At 38.8% G+C, this 26,089-nt stretch overlaps 1 protein-coding gene across 6 annotated transcripts in view; it reads right to left on the reverse strand.

Moving 5' to 3' along the window:
- Positions 1 to 26,089, reverse strand: part of DUSP16 (dual specificity phosphatase 16) — a 94,252-nt gene that overhangs the window by 45,178 nt on the left and 22,985 nt on the right. For 4 of the 6 annotated variants that reach the window (XM_053661642.1, XM_037136584.2, XM_053661641.1 and 1 more), the window contains exon 2: positions 22,794 to 22,925. The exons of 1 other annotated variant lie outside the window; for it this stretch is intronic. The gene's annotated coding sequence lies outside the window, so the exon portion shown is untranslated. Of the gene's footprint in view, positions 1 to 15,884; positions 16,410 to 22,793; positions 22,926 to 26,089 lie in introns of all 6 variants that reach the window. One more of the 6 variants, XM_053661643.1, reaches the window with a different exon arrangement.

The raw sequence follows: 26,089 nt of genomic DNA on the forward strand, positions 1-26,089 counted from the left end.
TGAAACAGTGTGCCTCTCCTTCCTCTTGCTGCGAGAGCACAGATTCTTTTGACAAAGTCCTGTATACAGCGGCCTCATCACTATTCTCAGCTCCCAAACAGACGTGCACAACAAGAGTTGAACACATTCCAGGCGTGGCCTTCAAGCCTGGACCACACCTGCTTCCAAGGCCCTGAGGCTAAAAATAACTCTGGGGCCTCAAAAATGGGACACCAGCCAGGCCCAAGGGTAGCAGCAGGCCCCTTGCTCAGCTCCACTAACAGTCAAAGCAGGAGCTACAAAACCCTACAGTCACGAAAACCCCACCACGAGCTTTGCACCGCCATCCTGGGCCTGCTCAGTTGCTTTGCCCCTTGACACCAAAACTAATCCCAGGAACTTAGAAATAGTGAGGTTGTATGGTGCACTGTTTAAAAAAAACAAAAACACTGGACCAAGAGTCAGGAGACTTTGTTCCTAATTTCAGCTCTTCTTCAAAGATGCTAATATGTCCAATTGAGAGTCACTTGAGAGCCCTAAGTCTTTTTTTTTTTTTTTCACCTGCAGAAGGAGGAATCCTGCAATCACTTAACATCTAAGGATTATTTCACCAAGAACATGACAACACTGTTGGTGCACCTGGGGTCTGACTCAGTAAGGGTGTCCTGCCAGGGTCTGAGTAGCAGGGCTGACTTGATCATTAAGCAGTCACATTAAGGAGTTAAAAGTTGATACCCTACAGCACACAAATTAAAATGGGTGACTCCTGGGCAATGGCTCCACTCACGGCATGGCCACCATGCCAGATCATTTCTCTTGCAATGGATTTCCAAGGTTAGCTCTGAGGCGAGAACTTCCACTTCTCTGGAGGAGCCTCCCGGAACCAGTTACTCTCCCAGGTAAGGGAGAAAGAAGGGGAGGGAGGGCAGGGGGCTGCATCATCCCTGCTCACTGTAGGTTCCTAGGCTGTGCTAATTTAAGTTGCTGCATCTGTCCCTCCTTCAGGGGCCCTGATGGTGGCGGGGAGAGAGGAGGGAGAGGGAGCGTGCAGTTAATGGTATCAGGAAGCCGCACCACAGGGCAAAGCAAATGACAAGGCCAGGACCTGGGCAGGAGGATCACAGCACACAGGGCAGCACGCAGACCAGGGTCCGCACAGCAGCACAATGCAGGGAGCCAGAAGGTTCTCTGTCCTCATCCAACACTTTCCCACTTTGTCCTTCTCACCTCCTGCCTTTTCCCTCCAATTTGGCTCCATCACATCATGTAACTGCAGTTTCTGGGCCCTTGTATGTTCTTAGAGGCTTTGCTGATTCCCTCTCCCCCTCCCATTGTATCATCTTCATTTCTCTCTTCATGATTAGAGGGAAGCCTCCTTTGTACAGTTAAGCCCTCATCCTTAATCTATTTTGTTTGTTTGTTTTTTCCTTTGGGGGGGGGGGATGCTGCTGAGGCTCTAATGTCTTGATATTATAATGAGTAATCCTAACTGCCCTGGATGGTTTTGAAGATAGTCATTCATGGATTCAGGTGTTTTATCAACCTTTAAAATCTTCTGATTACTTGTTGGGGTAAAATAAAAACTTATTTTGGAGAGAGGTAAAAATTTTTTAGTTTCTTATTTATGCACGGCCATACTGAGTAGATATGATTCACTCAGTATCTCACATGTTCAGTAGCCTTCAAATGCCCTGAGGATCTACATACTAAAGGTTAACCCCCTATCTAAACTCTCAGAGCACAACACAAATTATCAATGTTTTCACACTAGATATAAGAAAACTAACAAGATCTGATTTCTTTTTTTTAAAGGAGAACTTTAAAAAAATTTTTTTTTATTTATATATCTTTAGAAGGGAAAGGAAGGAGAGAAGGAGAGAAATATCAATGTATGGTTGCTTCTGGTGCATCCCCTGCTGGGAAGTGGCCCCTGCTGGGAACTGGCATGCAACCTAGGCATGTGCCCTGACTGGAAATCAAACCACTATCTTTTGATTTACAGGCCCGTGCTCAATCCACCTACTACCCAGGTTCTTAAAGCAGAAAGGAATCTCTGCACGTGTGGACAAAGCTGTCTTCCACCCAGAGTCGGACTGACACCCTGGCCAGGAGCTTCCCTGCCTGGCCTGCCCCACCCCTCAACCTGGGGTGAGCCATCCGTTCTCTTCCCCTTTAAGTAAAACCCCATCCAGAGGATCTTCAAAGAGAAATAAAAAAGGCAGAGTGGAACACTAAATAATTATGGGCCCCTTATCCCAGGAACTCTATTGGCTATGTTTTTTACAAAGAGCATCCCACACAATTTGAATAGCAAAATAAATAGTAATGGCTTACAACCCACAGAATAAAATAAATACCCTAGTCCAAAATAATGAGATTGCCCACAAAACACTTGCTCTACAATGAGTTTGTGAAAATGGTGTTTCTATTTGTTATTTGTTTGGGGTTTTTTTTTTTCCTTTTTTAGAGGTTATTCTGTCACTTTGGATGGTATCACATTTTGCTCCCTCTACAAATTCCAGTGTCATGTCAGTCAGGTCTGGGCAAGCCACATGCAGCAGTGAACACCTTCCTATCACAGCCTCTGTTTCCCACCCTGAAAAATGCCAGTGCCTATATTGGTTTAAGTTAAATCAACACAGGTTTTTAAACCAATACAGGGCCCTATGGGTAAACACAGAATAGACAGCAGATCCCTAATATTAAGTAGCTGAAAATGACCTTTGGAGAAATATAAAGAGATAATATGCTAGCAGATGTACAGCAAAGAGGAAGGCGTCCTAGAGTCTGAAGGAAAACGGACGTGAGCTGCCACGGGGAAGAGGGAACAAAATTCCAGACAAGGAAAGCGCATGAGCGAAGGTAGAAGGACGGCTGTGCGGATTTTCCTGGCTGGAGCACAGATTCTATCAGCGAGAAACAGAAGACTCCAGTGAGGTTTCCTGAAGGCCTAAAGCCGCCCGAGCCACTGTGAGCTTTCTGAACAAAACACTGAAAATCACTGCAAGAGCTTCACTCATAACTATCGACTGACTGAAATGAGGAAAAATGGAAGGAAACTGACTAGTTACAAGCACACAGCTTTAGTATTCCAAGGACGGCTCTGCCTAGAATGGTGACGACAAAATCAGACAGGAAAAGAAAGACCCAAGAGACTGGTGATGGTCAAAATCCAAGGCAGTGTTCCTGGCACAGAATATACCCTTACTAAATAACTGACTTCCTGCCTGAATGTGCCCATGAAATGGCTATTTCAACTACATCATTACACTATTCCACTATAAAGCATCTGAAAATATCTCAGCACTCTATTCTGTCCCTGCTTCAAATGGACCAGTATCAAGCAAAATAAGCAGTATGTACAGGTTCAAGTTGTACTAGTCAGGTCACTGTTTATAAAACCAGAAGAATTAGGCATATGAAAAGGCCAAAGTTAAAGAAAGTAGAATGTAAACAGATGGACCTGAATGTTGGCATTATGGGAGACTTTCTCATAGTCCTCAGTAATTTCCAAATTTTCCATTATATACATAAAACACTTGCAACAAAAAATAAATATACATAGTTTTAATCAGTCACAACTCAAGTCATGCTCATGTCATTCGGAGGAAGAAAGAAAAGATTTGGAAGTCGAAATACTGAGTCCTATTCTCTGCATGAGCTAAGTAAAAAAATATTTTGTATGATCATCAACCTTAAAAGTAAGTTTTAGTATAGAATCACAGGATTCATTCAACAGTGACTTACAAGCATGAAAAAATTAAAGAGATTTTAAAAATGTAATTACATATCCCCATGACAGCCAGGCTCCAAGGCATTATATATGTATCCCATACAAAGCAATATAAGTATATATGGGTTGGCACAAGGCAATGTTCCTTTTCCAAATGTAACCTTCAGTATCAAAAACCATATTTCAAATTAAAATTTAAAACTAAATCATTACAAATACAATAAGCTTGCTACATGTGAAATTCAGTATAAAGCAAGGACAGAGCATTGTCTATTAAGAAACTCAATGATTTAAATACCAAAATATCTCATTTCAGTGTCCCATCTAAAATGTAGCCCATGGCATAGACCCCCAAAATAATGTTTACAAAGCTCTACTGTTTTATTCCACTGCAGAGATTCGCAAATAGGTTAAAAAAAAACACATTAACATTTGCTATCAGCACATTACATTCCACACAGCCCTAAGTATCAGAGACTAAAAGGCCCTCTACGTGGAATGCAGTAAATGTTCAGTTTTTTGCTCTTGCAAATAGCGTTTTTTCTTCTGAATTCTGGGGTTTTACACCATAGCTAATCTGTAAAACTCCAGGAAGAAAAGTTAAATGAGTTAGTGGAATAGGCATATGTTCATTTACTGAAAACCTACTACAATCAGTGTCCTATGAGCAGCTTCCCACTTCCATCTAATCACAAGAATCATTTAAAAATTCTGAGGAACGAATGTGATACAATGAAATACTACTCAGCCATGAGAAAGATGAAATACTGCCATCTGTGACAACATGGATGGATCTTGACAATATCCTGCCAAGAGAAATAAGTCAGACAGAAAAGGACAAGAATCGTGTAATTTCACTCACATGTGGGATGTGTAACAGAAAGCAACAAATGAACAAAACAAATTTGCAGGCACAGAAAATAGTATGATGGCTACCAGAGTGTCAGGGGGATGAGGGGAGATGAAGAAGGAAAAGGAGATCAAATACACAGCGGCCAAAGGAGCCGGACTGTGAGTGATGAGCACACGTTGCAGGTACAGATGGTGTATCATGGGACTGAGACTTACACAGCACAACCAACCAACGTCAGTCCGAATTAAATTTCTTCCCTATTCTATTCTTTTTACTTTGATTTTAGCATGGCATTTAATGTCCCAATTTTGTATCTTAGTATTTTCAGTAAAGTAATTTCTGAATATATTCTCATTTTAAAAGATTCAAATGAAACGAACATGTAAAGAATAAAGATAAGGCAGCAATAGACCGATGTACGTAGGGGAGGGGCATTTATAATGTTCAATAAGATAACCAGTCAAAATCCCATCAAGAAGTGACATTTGAGTAACAAGCCTCAAAGTAATTAGGCAATAAGTCACTCCATCTGGTCTGGGTTATTTCAGACACAGAGTAACATTCAATGCAAACTTCCTTCTGCTGAAAAAAACATTTTTTGCAGCCATATTTTTAATTTAATTTAAATTTTTTAAAAATATACTTTAATTATAAAGATTTTTTAAATGACACCCTGGCTGGTGTAGCTCAGTGGATTGAGCACAGGCCTGTGAAGCAAAGGGTCACCGGTTCAATTCCCAGTCAGGGCACATGCCTGGGTTGCAGGCCAGGTCCCCAGTAGGGGACACATGAGAGGCAACCACACACTGATGTTTCTCTCCCACTCTTTCTCCTTCCCTTACCCTCTCTCTAAAAATAAATAAATACATAAATTTTTTTAAAAATGATTACCCAGGCCCCTCCCCTGGAGCCTCACTTGGGGTCTGGAGTGTAGACTGTGAATCTGCATTTTTAACAAATGTCCCAGGAGGTTCTTAGGATCAGGCAAGTGTGAAAGACATATTTGTTTTTTTCAGTGTTTATCATCGATCAGTCCTCACGATCTGTTGATTTTTCAGTCTCTTTCACAGGGAGGACATAAAGGTGCAAAAGCTGTGTTTGAACTGAAAATAATGACATTGGTTATTACCAATAATGAGAGGAATGGGAGGCCAGCCAGAGAAAAATTGAAATCTATCACTGAAACAGGATTTCCATTTAATCTAATGCATGCCTTCTGGTAGGTTAATAATAACCCTTTTACAAAATGTTAGGTATTGGCCCAGTTACACAATTCATCAATGGTAGAACAGAAACTAGAGCTTCTGCAGAACAGTGCTTTCCACAACCCTATAGGGCTTACCAAATATTCTGCAAATTTTAATAGGCTTGTAAAAGGCACAGAAAGCAAGAGATTTCAAAAAGTGAGAAAACACACACCCTTTTAAGCACTCGAGGTGAGTGGCTGTGAAGAGAGGTGGTCTCACCAAACGCCAGCCTGACATGAAGTGACAGACAAGTGTATGAAGGAGAGAACAAAACGCTGAGAGAACGAGCTCTCACAAAACACTCACGAAGAATAAGGAACCTGGGAAGTGGAAGCTTGTTTGCTGTGAGAATAGTGTGCAGAAGGATAGTACTTTGTGAATTACAACATTTGCTAAACAGAGAAAAACTCGATCCAGAAGTAATGGAGGAGACGTCGCTGGCTAATGCAGCAGTGCTGAACCTCGGACTACACGTTAAAATCACCTGGGGAACCCATAACTACTCTGAGGTACCTCAACCCGGTAAGTCAGACTCTCTGGGGAGCGGGGCCCAGGCATCAGTCTTTTTACACAAACAGGCAGAGATGGATTGTTTACCTCCTCCCAAGGAAAGGGTCACAAAGCACAGGCCACTTGGAAGGCAAAGAGGAAGAAGGAAAGGAGAAATTTGGTGACACACACAATACTGTAATTCATCTGACCCATATTTTGAGGTGTAGGTTTTATAAAACCTGCTGGAAGTCTGGGGTTCTGAATACATGGTCAGGTAACAGTTCTAATTCCCAATGTCACAAATTCTTTAACTCCAATAACAATGAAGGAGCACAACAATTTGCTTACGACAACCACCAAAAGAGCACAAGGATGAGGCTTAGAGCCTCATTCCTGCTGGATAAAAGAATTTATTAGGGTTGAAGCAATCCAGTTTCTAACCTTTCTCCGTTATTTTTAAGGTGTTAAGAAAGGATTTCTAAAGGTCAGCAGGAGACAAGACAGAGCTCAGCATTCACCTGTGTACGAATGCAAGTTAAACATCTCCACGCAGGAATTCCCCGTTACTACCAGCTGGCACTCTTTTCTAATCCCTCCCTCTAATCCAGTCCTGTAAAACTGCATTTAATAAGCTGCTGACGGAAACCAAGACTTGGGCCTCCAGCCAAACATTCTATATTACATTAAATAAAGGACATCCTCCTCATCCTTCTCAAGGTTGTACCTGCAATTACTTTTAAAAAAATGTGGCATTCAACCAGAGTCGGTTTTTATTCAATAATGTACCTGATTGACATACAACAAGAGAAACACAACTAGAAAATGCTCATTGGATGGTCTCCCTGGAATAGAGGGTCTAACTTGTGGCTCACTCACTTACACAACAGTTTTTGAACATCTATTTTGTTGTGCAACCCTTTTTGCTCAGACACCTTTGCAGGACACAATTTAAGATAATATCATAGAAATAAAACTTGCGCACACATACCTACAAGGCCCAGTATATAAGTGACCCAAGAGTAAGAAAGGGAAAGAATTTCTAGTGGTGATGTCCGGAAGTCAACAAGAAAGAAGTGAGAGATCTCAGCAACGTTTATTTCTTCGGAGTGCCCTGCTACCCCAACTCCTTAGGGTGCTGCTACACAATCTCTTTGTATTCACAAACAACCTCGGGCCAAGAGAAGTGTGAAGTGAGGACATCTCTAGCCAACAAACTCTTCTGCAGATTCTGAAGGCAACCTTTTTTCAGCTGTTCCCTGACAGCTGGGAGCTTCCTGCCAGGAAACAGATTCATCTTCAGGAGACAGGTAGGTTGCTGATTCTCACGGTGGCACTGATTTAGCAGAGGGAAAGAAGGGTGGAGAAGACAGTTCATCTTCCTTCAGATGCAGGTACACACAGTCCTCTCCCCCAACACAAACACAAACATAAGACAGTTATCTGACAAGACAACACTGACATTATTTCTGCTCAACAGCAACGTCCACCAAAGCTAAGCAGGAAAAACAAGAGAAGGACCCTTAGTAAAATTAGTCCATTTCACTGGAAGGCCCAGTAAGGTAGACAAAAAGCATGAACTATTAGGAGATGGACAATCCATAATAATTGTTACAGAGAAGTTATGTTCTTGACCCATGGTCCTCAAGCTCCTTGGTCTACAGACAACTTCAGAGTGACGTACCTGCCTGGTCCAATCCACATCTGCCAACGGTTCCTCTGACAACTAACGATCCACTACAAATCCTGGAGGAAACAATGGACAAGAAAGTTCTGCAGAGGGCTGCAGGGAGACACAGTGAGCTTGGATTTTAGATATGAGAGAACTGAAAACATGGACACACAGAAGCCTGAACAAGAATGTTCTTAGGAGCATTGTTTATGATGGCCAAAAAGGCTATCCACTGATGAATGGATATGCAAAATGTGGTATACATTCACAAAATGAAATATTATTCTGCCATAAAAAGGAATGAATATCGACACCTACTACGACATCCCTAAACTTTGAGAACATTATGCTAAGTAAAAGAAGACACACACAAAAGGCCACGTACCATATGAATTCATATGTGTGAAATACCCAGGACAGGCAAATCTATATACACGGAAAGTAGATCAGTGGTTGCCAGAGGCTGTGGGGAACAGCAAGGACGGCTGAGGAGTGACAGCTAATGTACATAGGGTTTGCTCTGGAAATGACGGAAACGTTCTGGATTTAGACAGTGGTGATAATTGCACAGTTCTGTAAATATACTAAAGACCACAGATCAGTATACTTTAAAATAATTGTGAATTATATCTCAATTCACAAAATTTTATGTATTTAAGTTGTATCCCAAAAAGTTGTTATTCAAAAAAAAAACAAAGAAAAGCCAAGGAACTAGCAACATAAAGAAAACTAAAAAGATACATGACAAGTAAATGCAGCATTTGATCCTCAAACTGGATCCTGTACTAGAGAGGAAAGTGCTACAAAGATTCTTGTTGGATCCGCTGCGAAGATGAGAATACAAGGGGTGGACTGGACAGTGGTATTAAACCAATGACAGCTCTACTGTGGGCAGCAATGTCCCTGTTCTTCGTAGACTCACTGAAGTGCTTGGGGATAGAGGGCCTCATGTGTTCCACTTAGTCTCAAATGGAAAAACACACCATGTAATGAGAGAAAGTGATAAAGAAAAAGAAGCAACCGTTAACAGTAGACAATGATATTTTTTTCTGTGATTTTAAAATTATTTCTATTAAATAAAAAAATTTTAAAATTTTATTTCTAGACAAAAAAAATTTTAATAAAATCTAAAAATTTGGCCACACATAAAACTCAATGAATCAGCCCTGGCTGGTGTGGCTCAGTGGATTGAGTACCAGCTGGCAAACCAAAGGGTCGCCAGTTCTATTCCCAGTCAGGGCACATGCCTGTGTTGTAGCTGGGTCCCCAATAGGGGGCCCATAAAAGGCAACCACACACTGATGTTTCTCTCCCTCTTTTTCTCCCTCCCTCCCTCTCTCTAAAAATAAATTTAAAAAAAAAAGACTCATTCAATCAGAAATTTCTGGGGCTGGGACCCAGGTATCAGTCCCCTGGAGGTACCAGGAGAAGGCCATCAATGGAAACAGCTGCCAAGCTGAAAAGTGCTGATATAAATCAAAGCTAAATAAAATAGGAAAGTCCTAACCAATGATTGGTCTCATGTAACTTCTAATGTTATTTGAAAATGAAATAAAAGAATGTTATTTCGAATGAGGACAATAAAGATAGTGATTTCTCATTCCAACTTAATAAATAAATAAATATTCGACTTCCAATCTTTTGTTCTATATAAATACTTGCCCAAGCCCTGGCTGGTGTGGCTCAGTGGATTGAGCGCGGGCCTGCGAACCAAACAACCGCAGTTTGGTTCCCAGTCATGGCACATGCCTGGGTTGCAGGCCAGTTCCCAGGAGGGGATGCACAAGAGGCAACCATACATTGATTAAAAAAAAAAAAAAAAAAACTTGCCCAGGTATATTACATGTGAAATATTATTCACTGAAACATTTTAACTGTAAAGTCAGAAACAGAAACAATCTCAATGTCAATGAATGATAAACTAAATGTCTTATCAATGTAGTATTATTCCACATGACTGTCTAAAAAGAAAGATTCTGTCCATATGCACTGATATAGAATGGTTTCCAAAAATAGTTCTTTTGTGAAGGAAAAAAAATGAAACCAGGATACAGGAAGAATGAGTTTACCACTAGCAACAAAGCAATAAAAAATTCAAGAAGCCTAGGAACGTCTTGATTTACTTAGGAAAGAACTTAAGCCTGTTCCCTATATTTATTTATGGAGCTAGTTACTTGTATTTGTAGATACAAGTAGTTTTCTTTCTTACAACATTGATACTATGAACTTTCTAATGAAAAAAGAAACTAATACAATCTTGGATGCCAATCACGCCTATGGTTAACTCTAAATATTTCTTTTAACTAACTTTTAAAAATTCGATGACAACATATATACCAAAAGGCATAAACAGCATGACTATACAGTCTAAAGAACTTTTACAAATTTAACATATTCATGGAAGTACCAGCATATGAGGAAACAGAAGACTCCAGACGTCAGCCTCATGTACCATCCCATCAACTAATCTCCCTTCCTCCCTAAAGGACTTTGCACCGCAGATTAGTTTGCCCTGTTTTTTAAAATTCTTCTGTGCCTGAACTCTTTTGCTCAACATAATATTTGAGCCCATGGAGTTGTGATTAGCCACAGTTCACTACTATATAGTATGTCATTGAAAATACGACAGACAATGTATTTATCCATTCTCCTACTAAGGGACCCTTTGGGTTGTCTTAGTGGTTGTCTCCAGTCTGGAGTTGTTGTGAATTGTTCTGGGAACATTCTTATACACATCATTTGGTGACTGTAAGTACACCTTTCTGTTGGGCACACACCTAGAGGTGTATCTGCTGGGTCAGAGGCATGAGGAGTATTAGAGCTTTAACATAATACCGTACTACCCGTTTTCCAAAGTATCAATTTACAATTCCGCCATCAGTATTTAGACTTCTAGTTGCTCTACAACCTTGCAACACTTGATCTTTTCAAGTTTTAATTGCATTTGTTTTAAAATGCTAGCTTTTCTGGTCCATGCGCAGTGGTAGTTCACATGGTTTTATTTGATCTGACACGCTGAAAGACTCTAAAAGCTTTTTTAAACCTTCTATATTTAAATCTACAATTCACCTGAAATTTTGTGTGTGTGTATGTATGCTAAGAGGCAGGGTCAAAATTAAGTTTTTTAAAAATATGGATAGGCAACTGACCTAGGATCAACAGTGTGGTGATTGCTGGGGAGAGAGGACTATAAAGGGACTAAATACAATAAAGATTTTTAAAAAGATTTTTCTTTCCACACTGCTGTATAATGAATGCCATAGATTTCTTAATCTATGATTAAGAAATCATAGATTGTGTGTGTATGTACATACACACACACCAATACATATACTTAGATTTATTAACTTTTGTAACTGTATATTTATGGGTCTATTTCTAGGCTCTATTCAATTCCATCAATCTGTTTATTCTGTATTGCATGTCCAACTGTGCAAATCCTGCAAGTCTGTTTTTCTTCAATATTATTACCTTAGATATTCTTACCATTTGTATTTCCATATAAATTTTGGATTCAGCTCCGTGTAATGATTTTGGAAATCTTTCATTAGGTTGTTTCTTAGGTACTGGTATTTTTTGATGCCATTATGTCATCTTAAAATTTCATTTTCTGGTTATTACTACTATACAGAAATACAGATTTTTTTATATTGACCTGGTATCAATATTTTATATTGACCTGGTAGCAATATTACTGAACTTACTTTTTAAAAAGTATTACTTTTAACTTATATAAAGCTTCTTGGTGTAAATGCATGTTTTTTGGTGTAAAGTTCTCAATAACGCCAAAAAATTCTCTCATGCCACTCCTTTGTAATCAACACCCCCACCCCATCCTCAAAGCCTGGCAAGTGCGGACCTGTTTTCGATACCCGTAGTGTGCCTTTCCAGAATATGACTTAAACTGAATCATACAGTGCACAGCCTTTTGAGAGCGGCTTCTTTCACTCAACATAATGTTTCAGGACCCATCCACATTGCTGCACGCATCAACAGTTTGTGCAGATGTACCAGTCTGTACATTCATTCACCACTGTGGGACATTTGAGTTCTTTCTAGTTGTTGGTGAGTATATGTAAAGCTGCATAAACATCTGAGGACAGGTTTCTGTGTGAACATAAGTTTCCATTATTCTTAAGTAAATACCTAGGAGGAGGAGGACTGATGAGTCATGTGGTAAAAGTGTACGTTTATATTTATGAGACTACCAAACAGTTTTTGAAAGTAGTTACGCCATTGTGCATTCCCACAACAACATACGACAGTTCCATTTGCTCTGCATCCTCACGAGATCTTGGTATCAGATTTGGGAAGTCCCTAATTTTGTTTGTTAGGAGTTATTTGTCATAAACAGATACTAGATTTTAAGAACTGCTTTGTCTGAATCCAGTGAGATAGTCAGATGTTTTTTTCTACTTTCTCACAGTTGTTTTTACAGTGAATTACATTAACTGGTTTTTGAATACTATCAAAATATTTTTATACATATATGCCCTATTTAATTAGAAAAGCTTATTATTGTATAAATTATGGGCAAATCTTAAGTTACTCTAATAATAGAGAAGATGGTACATGGACAAATGAAGTCTAATGATATCCTAAAAGATACCATCTAGCCAGAATTCTGTGATCACTTCAGTCATAATTCCTAACAGATCTTTCCCCACGAAGTACAAAGCACATCAGAGATATGGTGACCAAGGCACAATCCTAGAGCCTCACGTACACTCTAAAGGTCAATGTATGGATTCTGAAGCATCCAAAGGAAAAAGAACTTCTACTATAAATGATGATTGATGTTGTAATAACAGTAACATTACATACTTTTAGAAACCACAAATGAAATTATGTTACTGAAATGGGGTATTTCCCATGCAACATAAACAACAGGATAAATAATTAAAACATCTGATTGTTTTATATATTATATACTTCTAAAATGCTTTCATATGGCAGGGAATCTTAACACCCAATAGAGAACAATGACATTAATGAATTCTGGCCTGTGGTTATAATCAACCATATGTTAAGTTTTACCTTTTCATTTTACCAATGTTCTGGCGGTTGTATTTTTTTCACAATTAAATTACAAACCTATGATCAGAGGGATGGTGATGAGAAGCCCCCTCAGGGCCTAGATAATCTTTTGCAATGAAATCATCATAACGTTACCAAAAGCATTTCAATCCTTGACTTGACTGTATAATCTAAGCTAAGAATGACCTAGGGTGGCCCTGAACATTATGGAGCTTCCCACAATATAGCTATCTAAAGTTGCCTTAGTCCCCTGCATGACCTCCCCGTTCACACACCCAGCTATATTTAGTATTTTGGCAAAAGTATTTAGTATTTGGTAATCTTCCAATGCTAGCAACAGGCTAGAAAGCAATGTAGATGCCACAGTCAAGCACAAGGACAATACTAGACTAGATACATTGGGTTCTCTTGCAGAAATTCCCAATAACTCATTTACTGAGTCATCATGCATATTCCTCATCCATTCCTATTTGGTTTACCATATTTGGCTTGTTTACCTTATTACCTCATAGAGTACCGTTAGCATTAGAGCATTTTAATTATAGCACCATATGGCAATAACATTCAATTCCATATAACTAAGCTAAGTTTTCTAAAGATTGGTTACCTATCAGACAGAATCTGTAAGATGCAAAGGAAATTAACATATCAACCTAATGGAACCTAATGGTAATTCTAAGCGTATCACAGCAGAGTCCACAGTACCCTTCCACCTCAACCACTACAATCATAGTTCTTTCCTTTAATTGCTGTGATAAGTGCCACTATGAAAGTCACGGACAAGGAATAGACAGATGAGTTCGGTAATATTTTTTTGTCAACTACAGCTGACAGTCAGTATTATTTTATGGTAGTGTCAGGTAGACAGCAGAGTGATTAGACACACAATTTATGAAGTGACATCCCCCAATAAGTCTAGTACCCAGCTGGCACCATACATAGTTATTACAATACTATTTACTATAATATATTCCCTATGCTGCACTTTCCATACCGGTGACTAATTTGTAACTACCAATTTGTACTTTTTACCCCCTTCACCTTTTTCACCCAGCCCCCCCACCAATCCCCCTCCCATCTGGCAGCCATCAGTTTGTTCTTTTTATCTGTGTGTCTGTTTCAGGGAAATGTTTCTTTAAAGCTGGCATTTAAAACAAAAATATAGCTGATTTTATAGGGATAAAAACACACTGAATTTGAATTGGTTGTTCTGTTTGCTCTACGTATTTAAAACAATAAATACAATGTCCAATGAACTTTGGCTTCTATTTCCTCATGACTGGAAGAAGGTTTAAAAAAAAAAAACAACTGTTGTTAAATCGCCAGGGCAGAGTGCAAGCTCCACCTCTCCATGGCATGCCCACAGAAAGACTGTGTAAGGCAACAGTTAAAAAATTAACATTTCAGCCCAGGATCTGAAGCAATACCAAGAAAAAAATGGGTAAGATTAAAAAGTCAGAAAACCAAAGGTCCAAGAGCTTTGGTGGAGTGCTTTATACTAGCCATACAAAGATTTCTCAGTCTAGAGGACAGATATCACCAAAGTTCCAAAGAAATTTTAGATGCTAGAAGACTGTTAGTAAAAGATAATACTCTCAAAACTCAGAATTTTTGATCTGGAAGATACCTCGGTTATCGTCTTGTCCACCCCTGATTTTACAGCTAATGAGGAAGAGGAGAATGAATCTGAAGCCTGCAATCCTGTTTTTTTTTCAATGTTTTTAAATTTATTGTTACTGTATTTTTTCCATTACCACTAACCCCCATATACCGCCCTTCCCCCAGGAACCAACACACTGTTGTCCATGTCCATGCGTCTTTTTCCCTTTTTGCTCAACCCCTCCACCCGCTGACTCCCCCACCCAGAGTTGTCCTCCCGCTCTCTGAGTCTGCCTCTATTTTGCTTGTTAGCTCAGTTTGTTCAGTGGATTCCACATGAGTGAGATCATATTTTATTTCATTTAGCATACTGTTCCCCAGGTCCATCCATGCTGTCACAAAGGGCAAAATTTTCTTTTTTATGGCCGAGTAGTATTCCGTTGTGTAACTGCCCCACGGCCATGTTATCCTCTTTGGAGTACAAAGTTCTCCACTAAGGAAGCTGCACTGCAAATGCAGAGATGGGAGAGGCTGCGCTGCAGTTAGCACAGCCTCTCACTCTGGTTTTCATCCCTGCCCCACATCACACCCAATCGGCGACTAGTTCCAAGGTGCTATTCATATTTTTAAAAGAAAGTGGCATCTTACAACTCAATAAAAAAGAAAACTCAAATAACCTGATTAAAAAATGGGCAAAGGACTTAAGCAGACATTTCTCCAAAGATGATATACAAATAATTAACCAAATAATAAAAAGATGCTCAGCGTCACTAATCATCAGAGAAATGCAAATCAAAACCACAATAACATATCACCTCATACCTGTTAGAATGGCTAGTATTAAAAGCAAACAAATAAAACACAACTTAGAAAATGACAAATGTTGGGAATGATGTGGGAAAACTGGAACCTTTGTGCTCTTTTGGTGGGGTTACAAAATGGTATAACTGCTATGCAAAACAGTATGGCGGTTCCTCAAAAATTAAAAGTAGAACTACCATACGATCCAGTTATTTCACTTCTGAATGTGTACCCAGAAGAACTGGAAGCAGGGTCTCTAAGAGATATATGTACATCCATGTCCATAGCAGCATTATCCACAACAGCCAAAAGCAACCCAAATGTCTACTGACAGATGAATAAACAAAATGTGATCATAATGTGATCAATTATTCACCTTAAAAATTCCTGTCACATGACACAACATGGATGAACCTTGAGAACACCATACTAAGTAAATAGATCACAAAAAGACACTTACATGACCCCACTTACATAAGGTGGCTGAAACAGTCAAATTCATAGGAAAAATGTAGAACGGTGGTTAACAGGGGCTGGGGAGAGAGGGAGAAAAGGGGATTTGTTTTGTAACGCATCTGGAGCTTCAGATTTGTAAGATGAAAGTTCAGAAAAGCTGTTTCACAACAACATGAATATAGCTAACATTACTGAACTGTACACTTAAAAATGATTAAAATGGTAAAGTTTGTTTTTACCACAATAATAAAAAAATTTTTTTAAAAGAAAGAAAATGGCATTGGTCTGTTACTTTTTCCTGCTATGTCCCTCCCAGCCTTTCATACTCTAAAAAGAGCCAAGAGCTACTGGAGGACATGGTCTTCCTTCTCCCAAACTACCAGGCAGAAGCAGCAAGTAAGCAGTGCAAGTCTGCGGTCGTAGGAGAGAGATAAAATGGCCAGGAGAGGACTTTGGGTGGACGGACCTCTGTTTCTGACTGCGACTTTCTCTCTCAGCCTGCAAGAGTGGGGAATGGTATGCTGGGCCCCCGGCTGAAGAACCCTGAGGGCAAAGAATAAGGAGAGTTTCATGGTAACTTGCTCCAACCAATACAGAAATGATGGCAACAATAAACTCCTCGATGACCAAGGTGGCATGCTTTACTTCTTTGCATCCCTTCTAACACCTCACTCTTAGAAGTCACTCAGTAAATATTAGTTCATGCTGATTACAATGACACGCTGATGACCACTGGGGGCAAGAATGAATCTCTGGTTCAGAAAAAAAGCTTACTAGCTAGACACAGAAACCAAAGTGCTTATTTTAAGAAATTGAATTAAGATCATTTCTTTAACAAAAACCTCTACTGATTTCACGATAACTTTTACTTAAAATTTGTATAAAATGACTTTTTCCTAGCAAACAGTTCCCTTACTACCCAACACTTGGCACTTGGAAATTCCCCCATCCCAATACTACATTTCTCTAAAGTTCTATCACATCAATTACATTCTATAACGAGATAGCCACTGGCAGCATCTACGATCCTGTGTCACAGGTCATTCATTGGCCAGAAAAAAACACTTGAATCTGTCTTTCAGTTTGGACTACAGACAAGATAAGAAGGGGCTTTCCGCTGTACATAATTTTTATTGTTAGCTATAAAATCAAGAAGCTATAAAATCAAGCTTCCTGAATATTTACATTAACAAGGTTCTTAGTCATTCACGTAATGAAAAATGAAAACAATTGTTTTAGTTACACACTTAAAGGGGTTTTAGTAGAAGGAGTTTCTGTTACTTGGATATTCTTAGGTAATAAAATTAGACACTTGCCCTCAAGCTGTTTAAAGAAGCTGTTAAACACATACACATACACGCATTTTATTCTTAAAAATACACTCCAAACTGGAGATGCTTTCTGGCTCCCAAGTGCCATAGTTAATAATGTTTATCTCCAGGATCTCCCAATGCTGACAAACCACAAATGAAATACAGTTGGATCCTTCTATAAGATTTTTGGTAAACAGAAGGTTAACCCTTTTTAGGTCAATGTTTTTACAACCTCTTTTGTAAGTAGCATAATTGTTTTGTAACTTGTTAAAATGGGAATATGAGTTTCAATTCACTATGTACCTAAACTCATACAATCTTGACAGGACTCTACGTGAGGAGCCAGATCGTTACTGTCCCCGCAACACGAGTAGATTCCTGTTTTCAGGCACCTGAAATATCAAAGGTTCTGCCTCATTCAAGTGAAGTTTAGTTGCTACAGTGCACGAAGCCAATCGTTTTCCTTTAGTTGTCCTTTAACGTTATCTAAGGCAAATACACAGCGCGAACACTATTAACAAATAAGAACAAAGGCCAAAAGGGGATGTTCTGCCAAGTTTTTAACAACAGTGCTTAAAATGCCTCCTCTGTCGGAACAGGGGGCATTTCCTCAGAACACTGTATAATACTAAGGGTATTTCGATTATATACATATATGTATATGATCCCCTATCAAAATAAAATGCAACGGGTTTTCTATTTTGAATGAAAATTTGGGGCAGAATATGAGTAACTGCCACAAAGCCAAAATCTATTTCTGGCTTCAACCTTCTATACCAGTGATTTTCAACCTTTTCCATCTCATGGCACACACACAAACTAATGACTAAAATTCTGCAGCAAAAAATATGACAAAAAATAGGTATAATTTTTATTTGTTCACACTGGACAACTATTGTTATGTTGGCCATTGTCATTTTTTTTTATTTGACAATCTAAGGAAAAAGAGTGGTCAGTGCCCCTGACCAAATAGTTGGGTATTGCATGTTTTAAAAATTATTGTAGCACACTAATTGGAAATCGCTGTTCTATACCACCAAGGTCTTTATTGATAATACCTAGCTACCAAGATGACCGAAAACAAGTGCTTAATTCACCCTAGCTTGGTGCCTGCGTTGGTGGCACAGCTGTTTCATGCCTGGGGCACATGAAATGAAAAATAAATAAATAAAATTAAAATTAAAAACATACCTAAAAACACCATACACTTTCATAGCCTCTCTCTAATTCTGTCACCTTTTTGATACAAAAGATAATAAAATGTAAAATAGTCAAAAGACAAGGAAAAAACAAGGTTAAAAGTTTAGAACTGAGAGTCACCTCAGAGATTACCTAATACAATATTCTTATTTCACAGTTGAGAAAACTGAGACCTTATTGTCTCTAAATTATTAGCTCTACAACTAATTGGGATACAAGTCTGCATAATCTTCCACCAAAATAAGAAAGAAAATGGATTGGCCTTGTTTGTGGGGAACACTTAAAACAGTCTCCAGATTTTTTTAAAAGGTAACAAATTACTTAGTATCTTTTGTGCTTCCCTTACTGCATATTTGTGACAGGCACACAGTTATCCAGCTACCCAACAGACATTTCTTCCCCTCTAACTTGCTAATGAAATTCCAGTTTTTCCTGGGTAACAAGCAACGTAAGCCCAGGAAATGACACATGATGCCCATTACACCAACCATGGAAACCCCGTTCCCTTAGCCATCCACCACTTCCCGAGTCTCCACTGTGAGTGGGGGAGGTCTTGTGAAACAGTTCAAGTAAATGATACTGAAGAGAAAACCGAATGGATGCTTTTGAGAAAGGGTTTGTTCTCTGTTAGGCAAGCACAGGAGGAAGGTTCGCTTGATCAGTCTCCTGCCTCCTCCTTGCCTTGAAAAGGGATGTGGTACCTAAAGCTGAGGCAATGAGTGAACACACAAAAGCAGAGTCAATGATGGGAGAGGTCCTGGCGATATGAATGAGCAGCTGGAGCAACCGTGAGACCACCTCTAAAGTGCTCTGAACTGCATAAGCAAACAGCTCATGGTTTAAGCCTCTGCTGGTAGCTTCCTGTCAACTGCAATTGAAAGCAGTCCTGAATTTCAAAAAAAAAAAAATTTTTTCTGTGGCATGCTATGATTTTTCCTGCCCAATCTCACTCCCATTACACACATATACTGTTTACACTATATGGAACTAAAGAGTGTCAGGATTACATTTCTCCTGCATAGCTGACAGAGACCCGTTTGATTACTTTATAGTTACAATACCTCAACTACATGACCCTATCAGCATAAATGTCATCAGTAGAGAAAACAGTAGGGAAAAAACATAATTTAGATCATGTTTGGTTTTGGTTACTGATTTTGATTATTGCTTCTGCTATCTCAAATCCTTTTTGGAATTAAGTACCACATAAATAACAAACTGATAAATGATAAATCTTTTTTAACTAAACTCTTCTGACTCCTTTAATCATAACTGTGTGTTAGTAACAAAATAAAGTGTCAAAATTTCATCTTAAATTTATAGCCCCACTCCTGGCTCAGTCAATTATTTTGTTATATTGATGCTTATAACCGAAGCTTAGCGATTTACCAGGTCCACAAACTAACTCATGGCACTGTTGTTCTTTCCCAGTGGTTATAACAACAGAATTCAAATATTGGTAAGATATTAAAAGTCAGACCATCCAGTACCATAATTTAAATAGTGACTTCAACCACATTTTGATGGAAATATTTCAAATAACGCTCATCTCTGTGACTCCTGTTCCACCCATCTCTGCACTGCCCTGAACCCCATTCTTGCTGTGCCCAGAGCGTAGGGGAGCCCGGGTCACTCACGTCTTCCTCTCCATCCACAGCCCACTCCACCTGGAGCTGTTCCCATCATCACCAATGTCTACTCCCATTTCCCCCTCTTCCACAATGTCTTCTTTCCAACCTCATGTGTCTTGTCATCCCTCAGCTTCCACAAAGGAAAAGACCAACAGCCTCCCTACTTGGAAGGGACAAACAACCACCACGAGCATCCATTCTCCTCTCAAGTACATCAGCAAATCTCTCCTATTGGCGTTCGAGAAAAAAACTGGCTGAATGATCCTGACATTTAGGAACACTGTATTTTGTACACATAGGTGGACTCAGTGCTTTTTTAGTTTAAAAAGAAAAACACAAGGAAAGCAAAAGTTCACTTTTTAAGGTATAATAAAGTGCTTTTGCCGACTCCTCCCCTCTGTCTACCCTTTATCCTACCATTCACTGATGATATATGACCTTCTACCAGTTATGGTCTCTAGGTCACCCAGCTCCACCCACACACTAGCATATTCCCATCTTCCTCACACATTAATCAGTTAAAATGGAAACAATACTTTACTGATACAGGTGTTGATGTGAGACTGCTCTAAAAATCTATTAGGACACCGTACCAGTCTATATCATCATTTTCAAAGTACGATCCAGAGACTGCTGGCTGGAGGTCCCCAAGGCCCTTCTAGTGGATTCACCATGTCAAAAATATTTTTAGTCATACAAAGAGGTTATCTGCCTTTTTCACACTCATTCTCTCATGAGTGTACAACAGTGAATCCAAAGGACACATGGTGTATGATAATAACGTATCACTCTGGCAGCTAATGAAACCTATGCTTGTATATTCTTCTGTTCTTTGAATTTTCTAAAGTAGCAAATTTAAGTTTTAAGTATGAATTTTTGAAAGAAATTAATTCAGTGTGTTCTTATTACTTCTATTTCCTAGCATAGCAATCTTGGTTATATCTGCTATAATCTTCATTCTCACTATCATCAAATGAATGCATTGAAAGATAAAGAAACCGAATGTTGTAAACACTGATATGATAAGCTCTTTAAAAGCAAAACGTTGTTTTCAAATTAGAAAAAAAAGCCACAGAAGCATCACACTGGGTAACTTATCAGATGGCTCTTGAAGCAGTGCACACTAAGGCCGAGGAACTAATAAAGCCTTGTGGGCTTGACACTTCTGAATGTCTGCTGGATGGAAAGTCAGAAGAAACCACAGCAATGCCACTTACCAATGACGCACCATCTCATCAAATTAAATATTTTACTGCTAACATTAACCATACGTTAATATCTCACCTCAAGGATAGTACTTTTGCTCTATAAGTGGACAAATCCATGGATGGGGATGGACTCAGAGTTTTGTTTTTATCCAAGTAGCCATGCCAACTAATTATCAAAAAAGGTCGTCTTTTATGTGAATGCTTGGCAACAAATACAAGTGCTGCTGAATTACTCAGAGTATTAAATAACTTTTTGAATCCCATGCTTTATCCTGAAACAACCACGTTGATATCTGCTCTGATGGTACAAAGGCAATAAACAAAGTGCTAGTGCTTTAGCATAAATTTGGGGCACAAAACTATACCACTAATAACTATATTCCTCACTGTCTATCAATTATTTTTAAAAAGCCAGTCTCACTTTCCATGTTTTTGATAAAATAAAAGTTATCAATTTTATTAAATCTCACTCCTGAGAACTTCTTCTTTTTAACATTCTGAAATGGGAAGCACACACAAAAATCTGTCCTGCTACATAACTAAAGCAATAGCTGCCTTATGGAAACCATGCATGAAATTGAGTTGTGAGCTAAATTACACGTTTTCTTCATAATGTACCTTTTCTGCTTAAGAGAATGGACTGACAGACAATTTATAGTTTATTCAGATTCAGGTATTTGGCAAACATTTTCTCTAAAATGAATAAAGTGAGCCTGATACTTTAAGGAAAAATTGGCAATATCTGTTATCAATGATAAAATTTGAGCTTTTAAGAAAAAATAGAATTATGGAAAACTTGAACTCAATACTAAAATCTTGACTACTTTCCAATTCTTAAGGACTTTTTTGATGAGATTAATGGTCATATTCATTCATGTAATTTGTATAAGCACATATGTCAACATCTGAAAAGTCTGCAAACTCAGTAAACCATTTTTCAAATGACAAGTGTATGATGTGATAAAATCATATACACAAAGATCCATTCAAAGTGCAAAATGAACCAATAGATTTTTAATCTTACAGAGCACAAAAAATTCATTGATATGGTTTCGAAGTTAACAGTGCAACTAACCTTTAAGACTCTACCACTTTTTCAGTTTTGATGTAATAAAGAATATTCACAATTATGTGAGAAGATAGTGAAATACTCCATCTATGTAACTGAGTACAGCTGGATTTTCTTTATACACTTCAAATAAACAACATATCACAACAGACTGAATATAAAAGCAGTACTGAAAATCCATCTGTCTTCTATTAAGCAATATATTAAAGACAATAGCAAAATGTAAACCAACGCCACCATACTTCTCACTGTATTTTTTTGTTTCGAAACAGTTTTCATAAAAGTATGTTATATACATTAACCTTTAATGGATTTATTGTTAAATGAATGAAGAGTTTAAACATTCCTCAGTTTTAATTTCTAACGTACTCCATGTTGACAGACATAGTCCACATATTCAAAACATCTTCAGGGTCTTCAATAATTTTTAAAAGCACCAAAATTTTGAAAACTGCAGGTTAAAAAAAAAAGCACTTATAGTTGTGTATGTATAAGAAAATGGGTACCTGAAAGTGAATCAGAAGATCTCAGATTCGTTCCAGCACCACTTCTTACTGGCTCTGAGATTTGGATAAATCACTTAATCTCTCTAAGGCTTTAGTTACCTCAGCCGCAAAATGGGAAACTCAATTCTTGTTCTGAGAATAAAAGACAAAATATGAAAAAGCAATTTATCAACTACAGGTATATTATTACGAGGTCTCAGAGAGTTTTAAACATTTCTAATGATGATATTTTTACAAAATTCTCCCTTCTTAAAAATTTATTACTAAAAGCAGAACTTACGAAAAAATGCAAAGTGAAGATTTGTCATTAGCCAATTACCTCAAACATCCATTCACATAAGGTTACTGTATTAGATTTCTTCGCTTAAAGTTATAATTGGTAATGCATGGTTTAACTATACCATGTAACTAATTATGACTATTTCCAAGTTATATACGTAAAGTACAGAAAACGGTAACAAACTCTGATGTACCTATTATCCAGCTTTAGTAATAGAAAATTTGCCAATACTGTTTTATTTCTTGTTTGTGCTTGCCCTATAACATTTAAAATAAGTATTAGTCATGACTTCATTTTTTAAATATTTTATTGATTATGCTATTACAGTTGTTCCCCCTTTGTCCAGTACCCCCTTCACTCCAGCAATTCCCCCCTTAGGTCATGTCCATGGGTCATGCATGTAACTTCTTTGGCTTTTCCATTTCCTATGCTATTCTTAACTTCCCTGTCTATTTTATTCCTACCAATTATGCTTCTTAATGCCTGCACCATTTCCCCATTTTCCCCTTTCCCCTCCCAGCTGATATCCCTCCAAATGATCTCCATGACTATGATTCTGTTCCTGTTCTCATTGTTTAGTTGGTCTGTTTTTAAAGACTCAGTTGTTGATAGTTGTGAATTTGTTGCCTTTTTAATGTTCATGGTTTTGATCTTTTTCTTAAATAAGCCCCTTTAACATTTCCTGTAATAATGGCTTGGTGGTGATGAACTCCTTTCTTTAGCTTTACCTTGTCTGGAAAGCACTTTATCTGCCCTTCCATTCTAAATGATAGCTTTGTTGGGTAGAGTAACCTAGGTTGTAGGTCCTTGTTTTTCATCACTTTGAATATTTATCTGCCAGTCCCTTCTTGCCTGCAGTTTTAGAAATCCACTGGTAGTCAGTCCTATGGGAACTACTTTGTAGGTAACTCTGCTTTTCTCTTGTGGCTTTTAAGATTCTCTTTGCCCTGGCTGGTATGGCTCAGTGGACTGAGTGCTGGCCTGCAAACCAGTGGGGTCACAGGTTCAATCCCCAGTGAGGGCACATGCCTGGGTTGTGAGCCAGGTTGGGGACATGCAAGAGGCAACCAATTGATGTATCTCTTGCACATCAATGTTCCTCTCCCTTTCTCACTCCCTTCCTCTCTAAAACTAAACAAACTTTTTAAAAAAAGATTCTTTATCTTTAACATTTGGCATTTTTATTATGATGTGTCTTGGTGTGGTCCTCTTTGGGTCCAACTTGTTTGGGACTCTCTGTGCTTCCTGGACTTGTATGTCTTCACAAAGATGGAAAAGTTTTTTTGTTCTTTTTTCAAGTAAGTTTTCAATTTCTTGCTCTTCCTGTTCTCCTTCTGGCATCCCTATGATTTGGATGGTGGCACATTTGGAGATAACCCAGACGTTCCTAAGCCTAGCCTCGTTTTCCTGAATTCTTGTTTCTCCTTTTTGTTCTGGTTAAATGTTTATTTCTTCCTTATGTTCCAAATTGTTGGTTAGAATCCTGGCTTCCTTCCCATCTCTGTTGGTTTCCTGTAGATTATGCTTTTACTTAGTGTAACCTTCATTTCTTCCCTTTTTTTTGGGGGGGTGCTATACTCAAGTTCTCTGAGCATCCTGATAATTAGTGTTTTTAACTCTGCATCTAATAGGTTGGCTATGTCCATTTTGCTCAGTTCTTTTTCTGGGGTTTTAGTCTGTTCTTTCACTTGGGCCATATTTCTTTGTGTCCTCAATTTGGCAGCCTCTCTGTGTTTTTTTCTGTGCATTAGGTAGAGCTGCTTTTACTCCGTCTTAATACCATGGCCTATGTAGGAAAGACACCTATAAATTGTGTGGGGCAAAGCCTTAGGGGATTGCCAACTGCTTCACTGCTTTGTGGCTGTGTGGGGAAGGCTCAGAAAGGGGACAATACTGCCCCCTCGCTTCTGTCGGTTAGCTCAGGTTAGCTCATCACTTGCTCCATTTCCAGTCACTTCATCCCCTTCCCATGTGCAACTGGTACCTTTCCACCTGCTGCCCTAGTGTTGAATACCCAAGTGGGTGGGTTTATGCATGTTATACAACCATGCTGTCCCTTTAAGCAGCAAAAATCTGACAGTTTCTTCCACCGCCCCAACCCCCACTGGTTTTTACAGCCAGAGGTAGTGGGGATCTATGTTCCCTGTACTAGAGCCCTGGGCTGTGCAGTCTGGCCTGGGGCTGGGATCACTCACTCCTAAGGTATCCCTCCTGACTGGTCTGCTGCCGCCCCTACCACCATGACCTTTCCACCCCACACCACATCTTCTCTGCTTGTCTCCCTGACTGCACCCCTCCTACCCATCCGGATGAATGTGTCTTTGAATCCTGGGTTGTTGGACTTCATACAGCTCAATTTTCTGATGGTTCTGGCTGTAATTAGTTTTGAGATCTGGTTGTAAGTCTCTATGGTTGCACAAGGAGGCTAACTGTGTCTACCCATGCCTCCATCTTGACCACTCATTTTACCTACAAATACTTCCATATGGGCCTTTAACATATGAGAATTTTTTAACATTCTCACAATATCAAATAATATAGATTAAAAAATGTATGGTTATAATTCTTAAATATCACCCAATACATACTCCATGTTCTAATTTCCTGACTGTCTCCCCCAAAGAAGTCAGTTAGTTTGTACCATCAAAACATGATTCTTACCAGTTCGTTTTCAAGGAAAACAATATTTCTATTAAAAGCTAGGAAGAATAATACCATGCTTAATATGTCATTAGCAGCTTACAAAACAAAATCAAGAACTATCTTCCTGCCCTGGCTGGTGTGGCTCAGTGGACTGAGCACCAGCCTACACAAAACAAAGGGTCACAGGTTCAATTCCCAGTCAAGGCACATGCCCAGGTTGTGGGACAGGTCCCCAGTAGGGGGCGCATAAGAGGCAACCACACATTGATGTTTCTCTCTTTCTCCCTCCCTTTTCCTCTCTAAAAATAAATAAATTAAAATCTTTAAAAAAAACAAAACAACAAACTATCTTCCTGAGGAGTATGCTTCTCCC

This window comes from Artibeus jamaicensis, unplaced genomic scaffold (genome assembly GCF_021234435.1).
Source record: "Artibeus jamaicensis isolate MK-2021 breed Jamaican fruit bat unplaced genomic scaffold, CSHL_Jam_final contig_233, whole genome shotgun sequence".
Classification (NCBI taxonomy): Eukaryota; Metazoa; Chordata; class Mammalia; order Chiroptera; family Phyllostomidae; genus Artibeus; species Artibeus jamaicensis.